Source organism: Cavia porcellus, unplaced genomic scaffold (assembly GCF_034190915.1).
Source record: "Cavia porcellus strain 051 isolate PalLab524CR breed Dunkin Hartley unplaced genomic scaffold, mCavPor4.1 scaffold_3, whole genome shotgun sequence".
NCBI classification, from domain to species: Eukaryota; Metazoa; Chordata; class Mammalia; order Rodentia; family Caviidae; genus Cavia; species Cavia porcellus.
The window spans coordinates 54,027,864-54,041,971 of record NW_026947486.1 but is presented as its reverse complement, the minus strand read 5'-3'; positions in this window follow the sequence as shown (position 1 = coordinate 54,041,971).

Here is a 14,108-nt window from a genome sequence, read left to right as displayed (position 1 = left end):
GAAGAATTATCTATCTCATTAGGTATTATAAAGTTGAACAAAACGGTAGAGAACAAGACCAATAAAACCGAAACATTTTAAACATTAGAGAACTTCAAAAGAGGAAAATAGTCAAACCAGAATGGGCATCTTAGTGAATCTTATTGCCTTCTAAGTAGTTGCCTATACTCTGATACTTAATACTATCATACAGAACGGAACAGAGTCTAATCAGTCAAAACAAGATAGTGGGAGTATTACAGGACTTCAAATCAAGTTAATAGGAAATCAAAAAGTTACTATAATACATCCTGCTAGTTTTATTTGATTTTCCCCTTAGTTTAAAAAATAATATAATACTAATTAAATAATTTTTAATGAATAAGGGAGAGATTGAGATAAAAGAGGGAATAACAACATAACAATATAGGTTAAAGCATGACAGTTTCAGCAACCTAGTGTTTCACCACCAAATAATCCAACTTAATAGTAGTTTACCATAGTGTCTTTTTCCTTGAAATATTTGAATATAACTTTGTATACTAACATATCAAGACAGTATAAAACCATTCAAGTGGATGAAAGCATTGTAGAGTATTTAGAACCAGCTAACAGAAAATGGACAATGGTTTCTATATTATCTCTTTGCCTACAACAATTTTTGTTTATACTATCACATATAATAAAATCCAGCAAGATACAACATGATAAAACCAATGGAGACAGAAGAGCCAAAGTTTGGTGGGGCTTTAAAACAAGATGGTGTTAAATGAGCATTAGCTATTATGATATCTTTTCTTTAAAATAGCTGTTCATTGCATCACAGGCAATAATATCAAACAGCCCAGAATAAAGCCCTTCCAATTAATGAGTGAAAACTTTATAAGGCTTAAAGGTTACATAATGGGGAATCATGGTTACCATATACTTTTATATATTTGAATCATTTCCTACACTAGGGTAACTATTCGGTATTGACAGATGTGAGTTTGATTTATTTCACTTATGAGTATGGTTTCAAGCTGAGCCCATTTATTGATAAATATCTCAATGTGATCCTTCTTTATAGCTGAGTAGTACTCCATTGCATAAAAATACCATAACTTTTTATCCATTCCTCAGTTGATGGACACTTGGGTTGCTTCCACGATCTGACAATTATAAATTGTGCTTCTATAAACATAGATGTGCATATATCATTGTGGTATGATGCTTTCAGTTCTTCTGGGAATATGCCTAGAAGTGGAATAGATGGAACTTATGGGACCTCAATCCCAGCTTTCTGAGAAATCTCCAGACTGACCTCCACAAAGGTTGTACCAGTCTACACTCCCACAAACAGTGTAGGAGAGTTTCTTTTTCTCCACAGCCTCTCCAGCATTTGTTGTTGTTGGTTTTCTTAATCCTGGCCATACTTTAAGAAGTGATATGGAATCTCAGTGTGGTTTTAATTTGCATTTCCCTAATGACCAATGATGACGAACATTTTTTCATGTATTTATTTGCCATTTGTATTTCTTCATCTGAGAAGTGTGTATTCATCTCAGATGCCCATTTTTGGACTGGGTCTTTGAATTTTGGGGTCTGAGTTTTTTTTTTTTTTAATTCTTTATATGTTTTAGACAAAAGTCCCTTGTCTGAGAGGGAGTTCACTAAGATCTGTTCTCAGATTGTGGGTTTTCTTTTTACTATGCTGGAGATTTTTTTTTTTGAGTTGCAGAAACTTTCTAATAATAGGTGGTCGCAGTTATTGATTCTGGGAAGTATTTCCTGTGCAGTTTGAGTCCTGTTCATGAATTCTCTACCTACCCCTATGTCTTCAAGGTTTCTACCTAATTTGTCTTCCAATAGATTTAGTGTTTCTGTTTTGATATTCAGATCTTTGATCCATTTAGATTTTAATTTAGTACATGGTGATAGGCTTGGGTCTAGCTTTAGTTTTTGGCAAATGGAGAGCCAGTTTTTCCAACACCATTTATTACAGAGACTGTCGTTCTTCCAGTGAACCTGCTTGGCTCTTTTATCAAAGATAAGGTGGTTGAGTGTGTTTGCAGTTGTGGTTGTATCTTTTAATCTATTCCATTGATCTTTGGCTTTGTTTTGATTCCAGTACCATGTTGATTTTACTACTGTTGCTTTGTAGTATAACTTCATGTCAGGGATTGTGATGCCTCCTGTCTTGGCTTTGCTGCTTAGAATTGCCTTTGCTATTCTAGGTCTCTTCTGGTTCCAGCTGAATTTTAGGAGTGATTTCTCTAGATCTATAAGGTATGTTGATGGTATTTTCATTGGGATTGCATTGAATCTGTATAACAGTTTTGGAAGAATGGCCATCTTCACAATGTTTGTTCTTCCTATCCATGAGCATAGGATGTCTTTCCATTTTCTGAGATCATCTTCAATTTCTTCTTTCAGTGTATTATAATTTTCCCTGTATAGTTCTTTCACTTCTTTCATTAGAGTAATTCCTAAACATTTCATTTTTTTGCTTGCTAATGTGAAGATTGTGGCTTCTCTTATGTCTCTGTGATTTTGTTGTTAATGTATAGGAATGCTATTGATTTCTGAGTATTGATTTTGTATCCAGCTACATTACTGAATTTATTTATTATATCTAAGAGTCTTTCAATGGAGTTTAGGGGATCTTCTATGTAGAGTATCATGTCATCTGCAAACAATGACAGTTTAACTTCTTCTTTTCCTATCTTTACCCTTTTATTTCTCTCTCTTGTCTAATTCCCAGGCTAGTACTTCCAGTACTATATTAAATAGGAGTGCTGATAAAGGACATCCTTTTCTTGTGCCTGATTTTAAAGCAAAGGCTTTCAATTTTTGGCCATTTAATATGACGCTGAATGTTGGTTTGTCATAAATGGCCTTTATTATATTGTGTAAAAACCATCTTTTCCAATTTTCTGTAAAGTTCTTATCATGAATAAATGTTGGACCTTATCAAAGGCTTTTTCTGCATCTATAGAAATGAGCATGCGATTCTTACTTTTGGCTTTATTGATATGGTGGATTACATTTATTGATTTACATATGTTGAACCGTCCCTGCATGCCTGGGATGAATCCCACTTGGTCATGGTGTATAATCTTCTTGATGATTTCCTGCATCCTATTTGCCAATATTTTCTTGAAGATTTTTGCATCTGTGTTCATTAGGGAGATTAGTCTGTAGTTCTCTTTTGAAGTTGGGTCTTTCTCAGGTTTTGGCACTAGAATAATATTTGCTTCCAGAATAACTTGGAAAGGATTGCTTCCCTTTTGATTTCATTGAATAGTTTGAGAAGTATCGGCATTAGGTCTTCTTTGTATTTCTTGATGAATTCTGCCGTGAATCCATCTGGGCCTGGCCTCTTCATTGTAGGTAAGGAATTTATTGCATGTTCAATTTCATTGATAACAATTGGCTTATTCAGCAGTTTACATCCTCTTGACCTAGCTTTGATACTTTATGTTTCTAAGAATCTGTCTATTTCTTCTGTGTTGTCAAATCTTTGAGAGTAGAGGTTTTCGAAATAGGTGTTGATGATCTTCTATATTTCTATAGAGTCTGTAGTGATTTCACCTTTTTCATTTATTGCATGAATTTGAGCTTTTTCTTCCCTTTTAAAAAATAAGGCTGTCTAGGGGCTTATCGATTTTATTTATGCTTTCAAAGAACCAACTTTTTGATTTATTGATTCTTTGGCTTGTTTTCTTAGTCTTTATTGCATTGATTTCTGCTCTGATTTTTATAATTTCCTCTCCTCTTTTGGCTTTGAGCTTGACTTGCTCTTCTTTTTCTAGCTGTTTGAGGTGTAGCATCAGGTTATTTATTTGTATTCATTCTGTTTTCCTGATGTGGGAACTCAATGCAATATATTTTCCTCTGAGGACAGCTTTCATTGCATCCCACATATTCTTGTAAGTTGTAACTGTGTTTTCATTTTCTTGTAGGTATTGCTTAATTTCTTCTTTAATTTCCTCTGTGACCCACTGATTACTCAGGAGTGTGTTATTCAGTTTCCATGTATTTGTGGGAATTTTGCAGTATCTTTTATCATTAATTTCTAATTTCATAGCACTAAGGTCCGATAGCATGCAAGGGATAATTTCAACTCTTTTGCATTTATTTAAATATGTTGTGTGAGTTAATATATGGTCTATTTTAGAGAATGTCCCATGTACTGCTGAGAAGAATGTGTATTGTGTTGGTATTGGATGGAATACTCTGTATATGTCTATTAGTTCCATTTGTTCACAGGTGCGATTCAGTTCTTTTATTTCTTTACTGTCTGGTTGATTTGTCCATTGGTGTCAATGGTGTGTTAAGATCTCCTGCTAGAATTGTGTTACTGCTAATTTGGTTTTTCATTTCTCTTAGTACTTGTTTTATATAACTGGGTACTCTCTTTTCTTGATATTTGATTTGGGTCTTTTATCTAACAGCTTTTAGTATTATATTTTTATGCTGTATGTCTGGGACTTAATTATTGTATGTCTGGGTGTAGATGTTCGTTGATTGTGATTGTTTGGTTTCCTATTGGTCTCACTTATTTGCATCTCAGATACTTTCCCCATGTCTCGGAAATTTTCTACTATTACTTCTTTGAGTATTTTAGTTATTTCATTTGCATTGACTCCTATATCTTCACCGATGCCTATTAATCTCATATTGTTCCTCTTGGTATCATCTTGAAGCTACTGGATTGTCATTTCATGCTGATTTGTTATTTTTAAAAGTTCTAACCTTTTAAGATTGTGAATTGTGATCCTGTCCTAAAGGTCTGAAATTCTATTCTCAGTTTCATTTAAATGGTTTTTCTAGCTTTGAATAGAATTTTTGTTTCTTGGGGGTCTCTTTGAGTTGTTTCATGAATTCTGCAAATTTTCTGTAATATTTATTCTAGGTTTCAATCAGTTTCCCATGCTCCTGTGCTTTTTTCTCTATTTCTTCTGTAGCTGTGCTCAGCAACTACTTTACTTAGGTTGTTATTTCTAACGTTACATGGGAGAGTACTTCTAATTTGATTTCCTCTGTCACCTCATGGAGTTTTTTTTTTTTTTTTTTTTTTTTTTTAATTTCACTTGCTATCTTTTCAGAGATGTCTGGTATGTCACTTTTGAAGCCCTATATTTCAGTGTCTCCTGTACTTATTCCTGGTCGACTAGATGTTTGAGATTACATTTTACTTTTTTTTCTTTTTGCCATTTTTCTCTTTCGAGTTGATATTTGTTCCTTCAATCCCACTAATGTCAACTGTTGGTAGTGTGTATCTTGTGGTCCTACTGTAAGGTTGATGTTTGTCCAATTGCTAGTTCCCACAATGAATATGTGGGCCAGTCATATGACTTCCCCCTGCAGGGCCTGTTGGGTGAGTCCTGTATTCTTCCTGGGCTGACAAGCCTAGTTGTATTGATGTACATCAACTTTCAGTTCCTGCTATTACTTTATTTTCAGGTTATTCCAGGTCACCAAATCTTCCTGTCTACAATGTTTATGTCAGCTGAAGCTCCACTAAGTCCCTACTGTGAGCCTGTGTGTGTCATAAACCCTTTTGATTTTCTCCAAGTTGTGGGAGGCATTATTGGCACAGTCTTCACCCTGCCTGATGTTTTCTGTGTGCCGGCAGGAGTCACGTACGGTCTGTCAGACTTGCAGTTAGTTGGAGGGAGCTTTACCTCTTTCCCTATTTACCCACTGTATACCTCTATTTTAGAAATATACTCACTGCACTGACTGGAGCTTGCTGAGATTTTCTGTTTGGATGAAGCAGTTAGTGAATCTCCCTTCAAGCTAGCACAGTTACTGCACTGTATTTCAAGGTTCTGGTAGAAAAGGTGGGACCTGAACAAGTACAGCAGTATTAGGTCCAGGAGGTAGGGATTGTCCTCAAGGGGACAGTAGATGTCCTGGATCTGGGTATCCATTGGGCATGGGCCAAAGGCAGCAATGACATTCCTCAGTGCTTTTTGGAATCATGCAGGAAGTGTGCAGTTGTGCACACCAAGGTCTGAGGGAAGCACAATTTCCCCAGGGCTGGTGGGATTCATGCAGAAGGCTTGCTGTCACAAGGGCCAAGGTCCCAGGGTCACATGGCATTCCTCAGTGCTAGCTGGAGTCATTCTGGGAGCACATGACTGCATGGGCCATAGTCTGATGGTAGAATGCATTCCCTGGGGCCAGCAGGAAGCATGCAGCAGTGCAAGGCCAAGGTTCAGGGCACCATGGCTTTCCTCAGTTCCAGGTGGAGTGGTGCCTATTTCCAGGTTTTGAGAAATGTTTCAAATGTTCCTCAGTGCCCTGGGAATCTCACTTTTGGCTCCTGGGGCAGACTGCTGGTATCTGCTTGCCACTTGGCGCTCATTGGGTGTGGGCCAGCTGGGCCCACGGGGATTCCATATGTCCTCTGGTGATTTCAGATGCAGGGCGTGGTCGTACCTGGGAGAAAACTTCTAAGGTTTCCTGGTGCGCTGAATTTCAACCTGCACATGGTCATGGCCTGGGACTGGATTCTGGGCCCTGCTTGCTGATTGGAGTTCACTGGGTGTGGCCCATTAGGCCTTTTGGTACCTCTAGTGTTTCTTATGGTGCTTTCAGGTTCAGAGCATAGTCTTACCATCTGGGAGAGAAGTTCCAATGTTTCCCATTTTGCTGGGATTCATTCCATGTGCATGGTCAGGATCTGGGACTGGATTCTGGGCCTGGCTTCCTACTTGGAGTTTGCTGAATGTCTCTTTAAGAACTTTTGTATGACACAAATTAGTCATTCTTTTTCCTTAAACCAAAATATTGGCTTTAAATTAGATTAAATTATTTTTCTGCCTATACTGTATCTGTATCAATTGTCAGAAACCTTAAAACAAATTGGTACAGTCTTTAAATGGATGGTAATATTAACTGAAAGGATAAATATTGATGTTATCTTATTTAAATCATTATGATCAGATAGTATTTGTCCATTAAAATTATGTAAAAAGCCAAACATAATATTTTTAAAATAAGAGAAACTAATATTTATAAAGTGTTCTCACAAAACTACTATTCATGTCTTTTTTAATGTTTCTACGGTAAATGTAGTAACTTTGTACTAGCAATCTTTTTAGTTTATTTTGGTTTTGGTCATTGCTATTGCTGAAGAGATCAAAAAATACTATTTCTAGAAAAAAATAAACTTGTGACTTTGATTTCTCTATTGGATATGAGAAGATTTTTAGTGCATTAGATTATTGCAACAAAAGATAAATCCTGCATAGAATGTATGAAGTTACAATTTCAAATCAAAGACACCGACAGGGTTTATCTCCAGAAGAAAAACCTGCTGGGGATCACAACACACACTTAGGATTCCAGGTGCTAAGGAGGCTCTGGCAGAAGGACACAAATGTGACAAATGTGAGGACAGCCTAGGCAACTTATGTAGATCCTTTAACAATAATTTGGAGTTACATTAGGAAACACAGATACCCAGTTTGAATCAGTGAGCAAGATTCAAAACCCTGATTATGGGACTCGAACCTCTGCTCGATATGATCTTTTTATTTTTACTAGAGCAGTTTTTATCTCCAGTTTTCACCAAGTAGAATTTCTCTACCCTTTTTCTATAACCCTGTTTCAAGACATGTAGCCTAAACTGGTTCAATCAGGGTGAAATGTTGTAACAGAAATATTTTCTCTTTTGTCTCTCTTTTTGTCTAGCAAGCACAGGATGAATTATGAAGCCAGGTAAAATAGTACCAGTTTCACTTCCATGAACAAAGTAAAACTGAATACAAAAATAGCAAAAGAAAAGTCAGAGTTGAGAGGATTCAACTACATCTGATGTCCATCTTACCTTTGAATTTTAAGTTATGCGACTTAACAAATCTTTTTTGTTAAAAGAGTTTAAATTATGCTTTTTTTAACAGGAAGAGTTCTAACTGATCTCATGAAGTTGATGCATGATGGTTTTCCTGATTGTTGAATATAGCAAAAATTCAAGGTAATGGAAATCGAGTTCAAAGAAAAATTGAATAATTTCATGAAGGAATACTCTGGAGTAATTTACATGTTTTCTAAACAAGATAACCATTACTACAACTAACTGGAGTAATAAAGTAGAAAAGAAGTAGAAAGAAAAAGGGTAACAAAAGACCATAAATACTTCTAAATCATGAAATTAAATTTTAAAGTTTAAATAACTTCCCATCCTTAGTAAAATAAGTTCATGTTTACTTTATCACTTGGCTATGTTTGCTAAGCTACAGTGTTATTCATTGGTTGGATTTTACTTTCATGATTTTGGGTTACTTTATGAGGCTGGATACATCCAATCCTTACAAGTTATTTTAACAAATAAATTAAAGCAGTTAGAAATGGCATATAGTAACTAAATGTAGGAGTTTTCAGCAAGAGTTTTCAAACATCGTTGTTTATGAGAATTAAATGTGGAGCTTACAAAACTCAAGGCTTCACATCTCCACATGTCTGAAATAAATGGTCATTTCCTATGTTCACTAAGGTTGACATGTCAGCTTCTATTATTGCATAATTTTGTAGATTTATATTCTTAAAATCATAATAATACTGTATGTAAAGTCATGTGAAAATAGCAAATGGCCACAGTCTTATTAAATTTGTTGTGCCTCTGATTATAGTATGTCTCAATTCTTTCAGTGTGGCTTATGCTCATAGGAGTTGGCATTTTAAAACAGTATCATATAATGAAGAGGTATAGAATCAATTTAAGATAGACCTAGGTAGGAATTTATTTTATCTGAATTTCTTCAGATATAATGTATCAGTACTTAAGCTTTATTTAAACAGATTTAATATAATGTAATTATATAAAACTTTTAGGTCACCTGGTAGACCTGAGATTGTTAATTTGACTCCTACTACCAAAAAAAAAAAAAAAATCTATGACAGAATTTTGTGTAAATCGCAAGTTGTTAAGTTATATTGTGATTTGAAGATATTGTTTAATTTTTATATGTACTTTTTTAAAAAAGGAAGCATAATATTATTTTGATATGAATTATTGTGGGAAGGAGACACCATGCCTGAACAGAGGAGGAACCTTGGTCTAAACTTCTCAGAGAAATTCAACTAACACATACGTAATTGGAAGAAAGGGAAGAAACATACATCCTGAAACTACAATCAGTCTGACATAAGAAACTAATAGATCATGCAAAAACATAGATAAAGGACTTAATAAAATGGCCAGCCAGCCCACCCAGTGGCTGGAAGGTAGCCAGATTGTGAAAACTGCCCATCATATTTGGAATCTGAAAAAAGAAAAGAAAAAGGATATACTAAAATAATGTTGTTAAATCAAACCATACAGAATACATTTACAATATAAGGTCTCCTGGCCCTTCTGCCTTCCTCTCAACAGAAGATGCTACAGTTCAGCGTAAATTCTGCTGCCACGAACTGCTCCCTCCCTGACCATTGGTGAATATACATTTTTTCTTTCTTTTTTACTTCCTTTTCTTTTTTCTTTTCTTCTCTTTTATTTTTGTGTGATAGAGCACTAACTATAACCACTAAGAAAAGGATTAAAGACTATGAGATTGTGTAGTAAATGGAACTTCTTCCTATGACCTGAGATTAGGGAAGCATGGGAAATTAAACAGTCTTCTACCTTAGTATTGTTCATCCCCAGAGGGTCCCCACACTACCAGAGGAAGAAGCAGAAAGGCATCCCACAAGACACCTCCCATCTAACCTGAGGAAGTTATGACTACAGCAGAAGTAGATGACAATGGCAGCAGAAGTTGTAAAGCAATGAATGGGACATTAGCATCCCACTTTAGGAGATGAGTAAGAATTGAGTCCGAAGAGCCTTGAACTGCAACAGCAGGAGCAGAGAAACAGACCATATCACAGCATCCTACCCCACATTCTAATAAATGACCTGAGAGGACAAAGATTTGCCAGTGGAAAAGGAACCCAGAAGACAGAGCAAGGACCTGGAGGAGCCAGTGTTGCATGGGACTGGACAGCCTCCTGTCTCTGTCTGAAAACAGCACAACAACTGAGAGACAGAGAGATATTGTCAAGGGAAACAGAATAAGGATTATGAGGCCATTAAATGACATTCAGAAAATACTGACAGAAGACTCCGGCCCCAGCTACCACATCTGGAGGCCAAGATCAGTCTTAAATTAAGCACAAACTCTACTTCAGGCTTGGCAGTAATATCCATTAGTTTTGGACTCTCAGTGGGCACCAGAGGAATTTTGTTCATTTATTTTGTTTAAGCTTCTTCTTTTTTTGCTGGTTTGATTCCATCTTTTTTTATTTTTCAACTTTGATCTACACTTTTCTTCTAAAATATTTGTCCTCTTTCACACTTTCTGCAAATTACTTCTCTCGAATTTATCATATTTTTATATGAGTATATAGTCTCTAATTTTTCATGTAAACTTCAATAATTCCTTGATTGCTCCTTTTTTATTTCTCTTCTGCCCTAATCTCTGGTTTCTCAAAACTTGTAGGATTGTTCTTCCTCCTCAATCCTGGCTTCTACTTTATTTCTTTTTAGTTATCTTCGTTCTGTCCACTATCCTTCTTAAATTTCCCCACCACAGGGTAAAAACTCTACCAAGAGGAAACATTTTGCATAAAAACAAGTCAGTCTAGACAGAGAAAAAAATGACCATAATTTCAATGACAATAGCAAATAAATAATCAAACTGTGCAAGTAATCAAACAGAAAGGGAACCAAAAGCAGGAAAATAAAATGATAAAGATAAGTCAATGCATGTAAATTATAGCTATCAATGTAAACAGCCTCAATACTTCAAATAAGAGAAACAGTCTGGAAGAATGGATCAAGAAACAAGACCTAACAACATGTTGTGTACAAGAAATACTCTGAACTCACACTGCAGCTGCCCGTCTGGAAAAGTGAGTTGGGCCCAGCTGCAGGATCCCATTCCAGCCTTGTTGACTGCCCTCTCTCACCTGAAGGGCACACCACAGCTGTCCGCCAGGAAGAAGGAGCTGGGCCTAGTTGCAGGACCTTGCTCCTGTGATAGCGCAGACCCCAGAATAAATCCAAAGAAGCAAGAAATTAAGCAATTTGGAGCAATGGGTATATTCCCAGGCCTGGAGATGCAGCCTCCACTAGCCAATATGCAAGACTGCATGCCTATCAGACTAAAGGCAGGGTTTTTAAAGCTAAAAACCACAAAGCTGTTGACCTATTAACATCTGGGATTGTTGGTACATTCTATTCCTCTCTGTGGTTAAACATTTTCCCGGACACGCAGAAAGGGGGTTGGGGGGATTTACAAGAAGCTGGAACTTAAGTCTTTACTGGAAGTGGAAATTTAATCCTATTGAAAATGGTGCATACAGAACAGGAGGAGGTGCATTGGTTAGAGCTAGGCCATAACATTCCCCTCTGATGTTGTGACTGAGGCCAAACCTTTAGCCTAATGTTATGGATCTTGGGGAATACACTCATGGTCTTGTTGATGGATCATCACGAGTTTTACGCTATGCATTTGCTGTCTAATATAAGCAGTTAGTTTATTGATTATACAAGGACCTACTGAAATCAAGAGTCCTTAATAAACTTCAACTTTAGTGGGTTACCAGTCTGGTGCACTTTCCATTGGGTGAGGGCCCCATCATCTGCAGTTTCTAGTGGCTTCAAGTGAGTATGGTGAATCCACAGAGTCTTTCCAGCAACCTTGACTGCAGTGGGGGTACTGAGCACAACGGTGAAAGGTCCATGTGAAAGGGAGTCTTGATGATGGCATCACACCAACACTGAAGCTCTCAGCTTGATGGGTGTCTTCAATGGTGTCTCTGAAGGTGGATCTGGGTGTTTTTGTCTAAACAGCAGGTAGATGGAGGTCAGCACAGGCTGGAGCGGCTGCAGGGATTTAATGAAATCTTGGTTAGTTATTTCAATTAATTTGTCCTCAGAGAGCCTCAGAACTCGTGAACTGGGTCTCCCAAATAGCTTTAAATGGGGAAATTCCAGAAACATAAGGAGTACATCTAGCTTGAGCAAAGCAAAGGGAAGAAGGCACACCCAATTATCACCAGTTTCCAAATACAACTTAGCTAAAGTGTCCTTGAAAGTTTGGAAGTTTGGTTCATATATTCTACTTGCTCTGAGCTTTGTGGCCTATAGGCACAGTGGAGTTTCCAATTAATTTTTTTTTTATTTAAGAGGAAAAAGAGAAAAACACAAAACAAACCAAAGCGGCGTAAGGGTACACGCAATACAGAACTACAAAACAAAACAAAACAAAACAAAACAAAAAACCATAACAGTAAGAAATTACCTGCTAGTAGATTACACACTATTTTCTTGAAAACAGTTCCTCAAATCACAGTATCAAAGAACACAAGGTGGACATTCAAACAGGGAGACTGCAAACAGCGGTGTTCAATGTTCCAAAAACATTGATAAAGTCAGCTATTTAACACCCCCAAACACACTTGCTGTTATATCCGTTAGAGCTCTTTTTCTTTTTTTTTTCCCTCTCTTTTTTACAACAAAATTTACACATCTTGGATTTTATTACTCCTTAGTGCTTATTACTTTCTTTGGGGGGGGGAGAATACAGTCAAATATGGCAAAACAAAGCTGTCAGTCAATACCAAGGATAGACATAGCACATGGTGTAGAACAGAGTACAAGTTTATCAACAATGGTTATCAACGTTGTCCCTTGTTTCCTTAAAAAGAATTGTCTATCTTATTAGATATTATAAAGTTGGACAAAACAGTAGAGAACAAGACCAATAAAACTTAGGCATTGTAAACATTACAGGTCTTCCAAAGAAGACAATAGTCAAACCAGAATGGGTATCTTAGTGAATCTTATTGTCTTCAAAGTAGTTGCCTATGTCTTCAAACTTGATACTATCATATAGAATGGAACAGAGTCTAATCAGTCAAAACAAGATCGTGGGAGTACTACAGGACTTCAAAACAAGTTAATAGGAAATCGAAAAGAGTTACTATTTATATATCCTAATTTTTTTGAATTTTTTCTTTAATTAAGACAAACATAAGAAATGACTAATTTTTTTGAAACAATAAGGGGAGATTGAGATAAAACAGGACATAACAATATAACAATAGAGGTCACAGCATGACTGTTTCAATAACCTAGTACTTCACCACCTTATAACCTGACTTAATAGTAGTTACCATAGTGTCTTTTTCCTTGAAATATTTGGGTAAAACTTCATATACTCTAGCTTCAAATATTTTCATATCAAGAAGCCCAGAATAAAGCCTTTCTAATTAATGAGTGAAAACTTTATAAGGCTTCAAGGCCACCTAATGGGGAATCATGATTACCACATATTTTTATATATTTGAATCATTACTTACATTAGGGAAACTATTCGGTATTCACACATGCGAGATTGATTTATTTCACTTATGAGTATGGTCTCAAGCTGTGCCCATTTATTGATAAATATCTCAATGTGATCCTTCTTTATAGCTGAATAATACTCTATTGTATAGAAATACCACAACTTTTTTATCCATTCCTCAGTTGATGGGCACTTGGGTTGTTTCCAAGATCTGGCGATTACAAATTGTGCTGCTATAAACATAGGTGCACATATATCACTGTGGTATGATGCTTTCACTTCTTCTGGGAATATGCCTAGAAGTGGAATAGCTGGAATAAATGGGATTTCCAGTCCCAACTTTTTGAGAAATCTCCAGACACATCTCCACAAAGGCTGTACCAGTCTACACTCCCACCAGCAGTGCAGGAGAGTTCCTTTTTCCCCACAGCCTCTCCAGCATTTGTTGTCGGTTTTCTTGATCCTGGCCATTCTTTCAGGAGTGAGATGGTATCTCAGTGTGGTTTTAATTTGCATTTCTCTAATGACCAATGATGATGAGCATTTTTTCATGTATTTATTTGACATTTGCATTTCTTCATCTGAGAATTGCATATTCATCTCAGATGCCCATTTTTGGATTGGATCTTTGAATTTCGGAGGTCTGAGTTTCTTTAATTCTTTGTATGTTTTAGACAAGAGGCCTTTGTCTGAGAGAGAGTTCACTAAAATCTTTTCCCAGTTTGTGGGTTTTCTTTTCACTATGCTGGAGATTTCTTTTGACATGCAGAAACTTTTTAATAAGAAGTGGTCCCAGTTATTGAT